The 10,829-nt window shown below is 47.0% G+C and overlaps 1 long non-coding RNA gene across 1 annotated transcript; it reads left to right on the plus strand.

The window, feature by feature from the left end:
* Positions 1 to 1,282: 1,282 nt before the first annotated feature.
* LOC112648228 (uncharacterized) lies at positions 1,283 to 9,540 on the plus strand. Its single transcript, XR_003128835.2, has 3 exons — positions 1,283 to 1,377; positions 7,238 to 7,490; positions 8,481 to 9,540. It is a non-coding gene; the product is annotated as an uncharacterized LOC112648228 (long non-coding RNA).
* Positions 9,541 to 10,829: the final 1,289 nt, after the last annotated feature.

The raw sequence follows: 10,829 nt of genomic DNA on the forward strand, positions 1-10,829 counted from the left end.
GTATCTATTAAAGAAATTGAATTTGCAGGGGATCCCTGGGTGGCTCAGTGGTTTAGCACCTGCCTTTGGCCCAGGGCGTGATCCTGGAGTCCCGGGATCGAGTCCCACATTAGGCTCCCTGCGTGAAGCCTGCTTCTCCTTCTGCCTCTCTCGCTCTCTTTCTCTCTCCCTCTCTCTCTATGTGTATCTCATGAATAAATAAAATCTTAAAAAAAAAAGAAATTGAATTTGTAGCTAAAAATGAGCCCACAAATAAAGTTCCATGTCCAGAGCTGGGTCTTTCTACCTCCTCCTCACTCTGTTGCCAGGTACAGGAAGCTCTGGGAAGGGCATAGTCCTGGGCAGATATATTTAATGCTAAATTCTTTAAAAAGAGAGAGAGATTTTATTCATTTATTTGACAGCGAGCACAAGCAGGGGCAGCAACAGGCAGAGGGAGAGGGAGAAGCTGGCTCCCCACTGAGCAGAGAACTCAATGCAGGGCTCCATCCAGGGACCCCAGGATCGTGATTTGAGCCCAAGGCAGATGTTTAACTGACTGAGCCACTCAGGTGCCCCTTTAATGGTAAATTCTATAAGAATGGTTCACTGATGGGATGCTGTGAGGTGACACATACACAGTGTCTTGCTCTCCATATTTGTTGACATTCTCTTTGCAGATCTCTACCCCTATGACAGGTTGCAAATGTCTTCAGAGGAGGGAACATATATGATTCCTAGCCAGATCCCCAATGTCTGACCACAAAAGAGAAATAGTATCCTGAGCAAAGAGCCTGATGCCAAAATAGTATATCTTATCTAGCAACAAGTGAGGTCAGGATGCAGCTGTCTCATCTACATCCTACTTAACACAAATATGGGAACATGTTTACATTTGTACCTCATCTAGATTTTTTTTTAATCACTGTTACCCTTCCTCCATCACCCAGATGGAAAATCTGGGAGTCAATTGGACTTCCTCACAATCTACACATCTCATTAGTCACTGACTCCTGTATCATATTCCTTCCCCTTCCTCCATTTCCAACATATAAGGCTTCACCAATAGTAAAAGCTTCTAACTGACCCCACTCAAGTTTATTCATTTGTTCATTTAATAATTATCGACTGTTTTGTAATCATCTGATGTTGTCCATCAAAGATTTCCAGTTTCTCCCTTCTTAACGTTCAGTAGAATTTTATTCCCTGGCCCTTTGTGGTTAGTCAGGACCATGTGATTACTTCTTCTGGCCAATGAGATGTGGGTGTCTTTCAGACGGAGCATGTCTTTTTCTCACTGAGACTCCAAGTTCCCTCTTCTCCTCTCAGTTGGCAACCAGCAACGTCTGAGATGGTGATAGCTCATCATCAAGTAACCTGGATCCCTAAATGGCTCTGGTGAGTAGAGCCTCTGTGTGGACCCACAGAGAACATGTAGCATGGGAGAGAAATAAACTTTTTAATCTTAAGCCTCCAATCCCCCAAATAAACTTAATAAATAAGCTAATTAGAGTGCCTGCTAGATGTTGATAAGTGTGCTATGGGAAAAATCAAACAGTGTTAAGGGGCTTGGAAGTGAGGGGATGGGGACTCTGATTTGAATTGCATCGCTGAGCTAGATCTCATTAAGGAGATAACTTTTGTGCAAAATCTGGAAGGAGGCAAGATAGCAAAATGTACAGATGTCTCTGAGAAGGCAAGAGAGGGAAGAACCAGTGCAAAGCCCCTGTGGCAGGGACATGCCTAGAATGTGGGGGAAGAGGAGGCCTGGCTGGCTGGCAAGAGTGAGCCAAGTGTAAGGAAGAAGATGAGGTCGCAGCCAGATTGTATCGGGTCTTGTATGTCATTTTAAGCAGTTTGGCTTTTGCTGTGAGTAAGATGCTAACCAGAGCCGTCTGACTGCTGTTTTAAGAAAGCTGATGAGGGGATGCCTGGATGGCTCAGTGGTTGAACGTCTGCCTTCATCTTAGGGTGTGATCCAGGAGTCCCAGGATTGAGTCCCAGGATCGAGTCCCACATCAGGCTCCCTGCATGGAATCTGCTTTTCCCTCTGCTTATGTCTCTGCCTCCCTGTGTGTCTCTCATGAATAAATAAATAAAATCTTAAAAAAATATATATTTAAGAAAGCTGATAAGAATAACAGCAGACTCAGGAAGATCAGTTAGGAGGCTTTGCAGTGGTTGGGACTAAAATGGCCACCAATGGTGAGAACTGTTCAAATTCCAGATTGATTCTGAGGTTAGAACTAACATGATTTGGTTATAAATGGGATGTGAAAGCAAAAGACAGAGAGGCATCAAGGACAACCCTAAGATTTTGGACCCGAGCAACTGGAAGAGTGGTATTGCCCTTAACTGAGTTGGAGAAGACACTGGGGAATAGATTTCAGGAGAAAAGATCAAGGAGGTTAGGCTTGGACAGTGACTAGAGATATTTGATAGTTAATAGATAAGAGATCATTGAAATCAGTACTGGATTGGATATAGTCATCTGACTTCAAGACAGAGATATTGGTAGAATGTAAATTTAAAGAGTTATGACTGTATGGATTGCATTTAAAGCCGTGTGAGTATACAAGTCCCCAAAAGAGTATATTGTACATAGTGGAGGGAAGAGGTGCAAGGAACGACTCTGAGAAATGGGGAGATGAGAGGACCCAGCAAACAAGATGAATAGCAGAGAACACAGGGACTTGAAGAGACACCAGAAGGATGTAATGTTCTGGAGATTAAGGGAAGAAGTGATCCAAGGAGAAGGAAGTGATCCATTAGGTCAAGTGCTGCTGAGAGCTTATTTTAAATGAGGGCTATGAGTTTACCATTTGATTTAGCCACACAGGCCTCAGAAATTGATTGGAATGGAGGAGAGAGGAATTGTAGCCAATGAGTGTAGACAGTACATTCAAGGAGTTTCGCTGTAAGAGCTGAGAATGAGAACAGTAGGTTTTGAAATTACCCAGTGGAGAAGGAAACATTAGTGAGATGAGGCAGCAGTGGTGGGAATTGCTGGGGTGATGTCCTTCAAAAAGTGACAGACGAGGAGATCCAGGGCATGAGCGAAGGTTGGCCTCTGCACAGGCAGCTCATCCACAGGAGCAGGGGAAAAGTTAGATGACCGGGACACAGATGCAGGTGGGTGGAGAGATGTAGAGGCGGGAGCTTGAGGAAGGGCTCTTTCTTTTTTTTCTTTTTTTTTTTAATTTATTTTTTATTGGTGTTCAATTTACCAACATACAGAATAACCCCCAGTGCCCGTCACCCATTCACTCCCACCCCCCACCCTCCTCCCCTTCTACCACCCCTAGTTCGTTTCCCAGAGTTAGCAGTCTTTACGTTCTGTCTCCCTTTCTGATATTTCCCACACATTTCTTCTCCCTTCCCTTATATTCCCTTTCACTATTATTTATATTCCCCAAATGAATGAGAACATATAATGTTCGTCCTTCTCCGACTGACTTACTTCACTCAGCATAATACCCTCCAGTTCCATCCACGTTGAAGCAAATGGTGGGTATTTGTCATTTCTAAGAGCTGAGTAATATTCCATTGTATACATAAACCACATCTTCTTTATCCATTCATCTTTCGTTGGACACCGAGGCTCCTTCCACAGTTTGGCTATCGTGGCCATTGCTGCTAGAAACATCGGGGTGCAGGTGTCCCGGCGTTTCATTGCATCTGTATCTTTGGGGTAAATCCCCAACAGTGCAATTGCTGGGTCGTAGGGCAGGTCTATTTTTAACTCTTTGAGGAACCTCCACACAGTTTTCCAGAGTGGCTGCACCAGTTCACATTCCCACCAACAGTGTAAGAGGGTTCCCTTTTCTCCGCATCCTCTCCAACATTTGTTGTTTCCTGCCTTGTTAATTTGCCCCATTCTCACTGGTGTGAGGTGGTATCTCATTGTGGTTTTGATTTGTATTTCCCTGATGGCAAGTGATGCAGAGCATTTTCTCATGTGCGTGTTGGCCATGTCTATGTCTTCCTCTGTGAGATTTCTGTTCATGTCTTTTGCCCATTTCATGATTGGATTGTTTGTTTCTTTGCTGTTGAGTTTGATAAGTTCTTCATAGATCTTGGAAACTAGCCCTTTATCTGATACGTCATTTGCAAATATCTTCTCCCATTCTGTAGGTTGTCTTTTAGTTTTGTTGACTGTATCCTTTGCTGTGCAAAAGCTTCTTATCTTGATGAAGTCCCAATAGTTCATTTTTGCTTTTGTTTCTTTTGCCTTCGTGGATGTATCTTGCAAGAAGTTACTGTGGCCGAGTTCAAAAAGGGTGTTGCCTGTGTTCTTCTCTAGGATTTTGATGGAATCTTGTCTCACATTTAGATCTTTCATCCATTTTGAGTTTATCTTTGTGTATGGTGTAAGAGAATTGTCTAGTTTCATTCTTCTGCATGTGGATGTTCAATTTTCCCAGCACCATTTATTGAATAGACTGTCCTTTTCCCAGTGGATAGTCTTTCTTGCTTAGTCAAATATTAGTTGACCATCGAGTTGAGGGCCCATCTCTGGATTCTCTATTCTGTTCCATTGATCTATGTGTCTGTTTTTGTGCCAGTACCACACTGTCTTGATGACCACAGCTTTGTAGTACAACCTGAAATCTCTAGGGCTGCTTTTTCTCCATGCAATAGGAAGCAAGGTCTTGGCTGAGATGGCAGGTGGGGCAGGAGGTGTGGGGGCCAGCAGAGAAAGGATTCATCTAGGAGAGTGGGAGAGTGCATGGGTCCGTGATCGCCAGGCAGCAGTAGAGGCCCACCAGAGGGTAGCGGTCACGACCAGTCAGGAAGAGTACGTACTTTCCTGCTGCCATGGTCCACGCTGTGTGGGCACAGGCATGGAGTGGGCTCAGAAATGGAGTTTACCAGGGCAGAGCTTTGCCAAACAAAACAGTGAAGCAAAAAGGGGTATTGGGGATGAGAGCATATGAGAAAAGAAGTGATTAAAGTGGTAAACTGTGGAATTTGAGCCAAGGTTGGTGGGGAGAGAGAAAAGTAGGGTATGAGTTGAAGGTGAGAGAAGGGACCCTTCACTGAGAGGATTGCCGATGATGAGATTTCAGGAGCCCTAAGCTGTGAAGTTGGGAGGTGCTGGTCAGAGAGGGAGACGCACCGAATTGAGGTTCTGGAAAGGATGCAGTCACTGTTAATGTCAGGCTCTTGAGTATTTGAGATAGGGCCGGGACAAGACCTCTGGGGAAGAGGCGCCCAGGGAACTGAGAAGCCAGCTACGTGCAAGAGTGATGACAGATGGTGCTGGTGAGAGTGACATCGAACCAGGTACCAAGAGCCCTACAAGAAATGAGGGGTAGTCATCTGGGGTTTGTGGGAGACTGGCCCAATGGGGGGCTGGTGGGCGCTGCAGACTGACGACTTGACCTTCAAAGCTGAGAAGTATAAAGGAAGAATGGCTTGAAACAGCAAGAAGGAAAGAGGAAGACACCTGCCCCACCCCGCGGTAGGAAGGATGTGACCGAGAAAAATAAGCACCACTGGAGAAGGCTGCAGGGAACTGTTCTCAGAAGAGAGACTGTGTTCGGTGAGAGCAAAAAAGAAAGAGAGGATGTGGTGGATATAGGATAACCCTTCTATCCAGCTCAACACATTTCAGTAACTTCCCACAACACCTAGAGCCTAATAGACCAAATTCCATGCCACCTGTTCACTCTCTCTCTCTATCCCAACCACAGTGTCCTTTGCATCTTTCATAACCTGCCACACTCTCCCCCAGCCCCAGGGCCTTTGCATTTGCTGCCATGCTTTCTCTTCGTGAAACTGCACTCCAATCCTGTAGATCTCATTTCCTATAAGAAACCTTGCTGAATACCCCCTTTAATATCAGGGCACTGTGCTGGTGCCATAGAAGGAATTGTGATCCACACACTGTTCCGTTCTCAAGTAGTCCAAAGTGTGGCGAGACAAATGAAGAGGTGAGCAGGTGGTTTGAGAGTGTGCTCAAGGAGTTTGGGCTCCATCCTGGGAGCTCTGAGGGACCACTGAAGGGTATCTACTTTGGAAGGTATATATTTCTTTTGTTGAAGGTTTATGAGCAGAAGCAGAACATGAGCAAATTTGGTCTCTTTGTGAGTGGCCCCAGAGTGAGTGCAGAGGTGGATTTCAGGAGCCAGATGACCACAGCATTTTGGGGCACAAAATAAGGCCTAGTGCTTTCTGGGGGAAACCTTTGGCTAAGATCCTAGAACCACCAGAGCAACAGAATGTCCTGGACTGGCGGCCTCCCACCCACCACCCAGACAGTTTAACTAGCTTTATAATAGGTACACCTTCTCCATTATATTCTGAGGCCATGTCCTGTCCTTCCTTGCACCTATGACCCGTATGAACTGCGGCACCCTCAGGTGTACCAGAACACTGAGTTCCTTTATTTTCTCATTGTGGTTCGAAATCTGTGTTTCTCTATTTCTGAGGCAATGTCAAGATTCCCCAAGTCCTTCATAGGGCTGAGGGTCTGGTGGTCGGGCATTTATCGACAGGGATTACCATGGAGACATCTGGGGCTCTTTCCGGATGGGGCTCATAGGTCCACTAGCTCTGGGATGCTTCTCCACTATTCTCAGAACCTGAAAGTTCTTTGCAAGGGTGCAAATGCAGCCACTTCCCTCCGGGCCTGGACACTTGTGTGGCCCGCCACAGGACCAGGTTGCAGTTGGTGACTTAGAGCCCTCTCCCCTCGCTGGCCAGGAGAACTCTCTAGAGGGGAGAAGGCTTCTCTGCCTCCTGCCTAGTAACACAGCTTCTTTCCTCAACCCTATACCTGTCTCTTGTATGGTCACAACAGACCTGGAGACCTTTAAAACCCCAAATCTAATTTTAACAGCTGAAAAAAAATCTTGTTTCCCTTTCTCCTAATCACTAAACCTGCCAGAAATTGATGGGAAATGTTTGCATTTCTATCATTTTGGGACATCAGAGAAGTGTATTAAAAATAAAACAATTGGGATCCCTGGGTGGTGCAGTGGTTTAGCGCCTGCCTTTGGCCCAGGGCGTGATCCTGGAGACCCGGGATCGAATCCCACGTCGGGCTCCCGGTGCATGGAGCCTGCTTCTCCCTCTGCCTGTGTCTCTGCCTCTCTCTCTCTCTCTCACTGTGTGCCTATCATAAATAAAAAATAAAAAAAATTAAAAAAATAAAATAAAATAAAACAATTGTGCTTTTAAAATATGCAAACAGCCAGAACATTCTATCTTGCTAATGTCTTTGCCTGCAATCTCCTTTCCCATTTTTCACCAGGCCAACTCCCACTTATCCTTGAGGACTCAGCTCAGACATCACCTCGGATAGGAATTATCCACATCCATGAAACACCACCTCTGCAAGAGGCCCTGCATCATTTTCTTCCATGTGGCCAACCCACCACACCTGGCTCGTATCAAGTGTGTGCTAAACTGAATGGAATTCAGGGCAAGGTATCGGACTAACAGGATCTGCCTTTGACTAGTGGCTGCCCAGGGAAGATGGGCTCAAATGAGAAACTGCAGACGAGGTACAAGATTGGGGGATACTGTAGTTCTCAGAGTAGGACGTTCAAAGGCAGAACAAGAGGGAAGCAGGGCCTTGCCACCTGGCTTCTCACCTCTGCTTACGCCAGGCATCTGGAGAATGGGAGATGTTTCTAGAACTGACCAGCAGGTGTCAGCATTGCCCCTTGGATGAGGGACTGCTTCCCACCGGATAAGCAAAAGGCTCTTTCTTGCTCTGGAAAGCACCACACAGGAGGCCAGTCTCAGAGTGATTTGAGGCACAGATGAGGTCAGGATGCCAGCTGCTCTACACGCTGTAGCCATCTATAACCAGTTGTGGGCCTAATTTTTTCTAATTCCAAGCCTTCTTAGAGGGGTATTGCATGCTTGTTAAAATAGATGAAAGAATGAATGAATGACTCAGAGGCTTCCCTAGAACCTCTGAATCAGAATCTCCCGGATAGTTACTGGGAATCCCCCAGTGGTTTTGATGGAGGTAGGCCAAATTCTCATCTGTGTGATTAGAGCCCATGGCTAGCCCTTCAGTTACGAAATTGACCTTAATCTATCAAGAAAACCTAGTACATCTGGGCCCACCACCCACCCCTCTGCCCCAGGACTGAACATCAACAGGGAGGGTGGAGCAGGGTGCCTCCAGGGGTCCAGCCTCTATGCTACCTATAGGTGCTCTCCTCTCTTGTTTTTCCCTAGCCTTGGCAGGGCTGCAACCCCAGCAGAGCCCACCCCTACTGTCCTCTGAGCTTTAACCCAGCCGCAGGGCTTGTTGACTAGCCTACAGAAGCAAACAGGGTGGCTGAGGAGTGCTTAGTGGCCAGCTCTATCACCTCTCAGGCAGGCCATATTTGCAGTGGTACCTCCTAAAGCTGAGGCCCATGAAGAGCATCCTGGTGTTGATCAGGTCCACAGGTTAGCAGGATTACCCACACATGCAAAATTGGGATGACTTTGGGTTTTAACAGTAGGTGACCACATTCTTCTACTTCTTCCTGCAGCCTCTCTGAGTCACTGCACGCTGATGGCCCCGGGCAGAAAGCTGCCAAAGTGGGTAAATCCTGGAAGAGTGAAGCCCAGGTGCTGACTGGGCCAATTTAAAGGAGCTAGCCTGGTTGGGACCCATCCCGGTGGTTCCCCAGCCATCATTTTTTGTCTTCATGCTTTTGTCCATTCTGGTCTTTTACCACGAAGTCTTCTCCTAGACTGACCCCTGCCATCCAAATCCTATATGTTTCAAAAAGTCACTTTTCAGAGGCCACCTGTGAGGTCTGTAACATTTGCTCTGAATCTCTGTCATGGAACCATGTGAGATGGTAGTTGAGATGTATATATATAATCTTCTTGACTGCGTTGGAAGCACTGGAAGCAACCCTGAAGGATGGGAGGGGGCACCATGTGCCCATATACCTGCCCCTTGGCCCCTAGTACAAAGTTTTATGTGGACATGACAAGAGGAGGCCCACAGGAAGTGATGAAAGAAGACAAAAGAGAGTTGTGACCGTTAAATAGTGTGAATCCAGAAGGTGAAGGGAGAAGATGGCGGCAAGGTGCGGTGGAAGGGAGGGTTTTGTCATGGAGTAGAAATTGATCTAGGCCCTGAAGGATGGTTCAGAAGATCAGATGAAAGGTCACCAGCATGTTCTCAGAGCTTTCTTAATTAAAGTCAGTGCTGACATTTCCTGGATAGGATAAAAGTGACTCATGGGTGGAGCAGGCCAATCATGATCAACTGTCAATCTTGCTGGTACTTTCAGTTTATCCCCAACAGAACTTTCTGGAGTGTGTGCACCAACCAGGGAGTGAGGAGTACATAGTCAGCAAGGCCTTGGCTTCTCTCCTAGACCCAGTTCACACCAAGAAAGGAACATCAAGCACAAAGCCAGGGAGGGAGTGAAAGGCAGAAATGCTGTCAGAGTGGGCCCAGCATCTCCTAACCCAGTTTTTCTGCTGGCTTGAAGCAGAGTTGTGATGAGGCCAATGCCTGACCAGTCTGGCAGTCACATCCTAAAATCAAAGAGGGAATAGCCCGACAGGTGGAATCCATGTCTTTCCCGCAAATCAGAGGTTCACCTTCTGGCCTGGAGCCTGAGGACTTTTGCACTTGCATGAACCTCCCTACCTTCTCCTCCTCTACCCCCAAGGTAAACGTGGTGAGACTTTGAGCTATGACAGCTTCTAGTCTTAAGTGAAAATTTAGGGTTTTGTTCAATGAGGGTCAAGGTGTTTGGAGGAGACAACAAGTAAGATGGAGAAAGCAGAGGTGCCCCCAGGGTGGATAAAAATCTTGTTTGTTGCTTTCTCGGCTCTGCTCTGGAGCGTTACCCACACTTACCAGGCTTCCTTCCAAGTTTGCTTAAGACAAGGAAAGGTTCCATGAGGGAAGGAGTCCCCTCTTAGCCACCCACTTGGCCCTGAGGTTGGGTGTGGATGTCATGGACAGGATGGAGAGCTGCTTGTTAGTGCCATGTCAGGACTCCACCCACCATGGCTTGTCTGGGAGACTCACCCGCGTTGGCTAGGCAAACGATATGACAGGGACAGAGTGTGCCTTGTGTCCTCCTGGGAGAATGAGCTCTCTACTATCTGATGGCACTCTGTTAAAAAAATGTGTATCTCCCTACCTCTACTCTTCCTCCTTGAGGGCCTCACTGTAATCTTTATCAAGCCACATTGCTGAGTTCTGAAAAACAGACAAATTATGTCCATGTGGGAACAAGCTCCTCCCTTGTGGCATCTCATGAGGTCTGACCACCCAGAGGAGCCCTGGCTTTGAGTGCTGGCCCTGGGCCCTGGCCCTCCTCCTCTGCCCTAGGCTGGCCTGCTGCCTCCCATGAGTCATTCAGGTAATGAGGAGGGCAATCACAGGAGAAAAACAACACTCTCATTGCCCCAGGTAGCAAGTCCCAGCCCAGGGAAGAGTACACTTGCTGGGGTATTACTTGCAGTTGACCAGAGTTAGGCCTGTCCCTGGGGCAGCAGGAAGAGGCTGTGGCAGAGATGCTGGGAGGGGCCGCAGGAGAAGCGTCCCGGAACCTGACGTGCGTCCTGAGTTGCCGTGTTTAACGTCAGCACCTTCAGATGCCCTTTCATAGGGCAGAAACCAGGAAGGCTAGAGGTAATGAGATCAGGATGGTGCCAGGTGAATTCCATGGAAGACAGTGTTGAACCCCTCATGTTAACCAATGGCTTTTATAAATAGCCACACTTCCTTGCTAGCTCATCCCAAACACACCGTCCTTCCTCTACACCCTCTACACCCACATCGCATGAAATTAATGGATCATGGGTCTGACGGCCACTATAATGCTTACCACCTGCTAAGCACTGAATGGACATCTTTTGAGTTT

This window comes from Canis lupus, chromosome 7 (assembly GCF_003254725.2).
Source record: "Canis lupus dingo isolate Sandy chromosome 7, ASM325472v2, whole genome shotgun sequence".
NCBI lineage: Eukaryota > Metazoa > Chordata > Mammalia > Carnivora > Canidae > Canis > Canis lupus.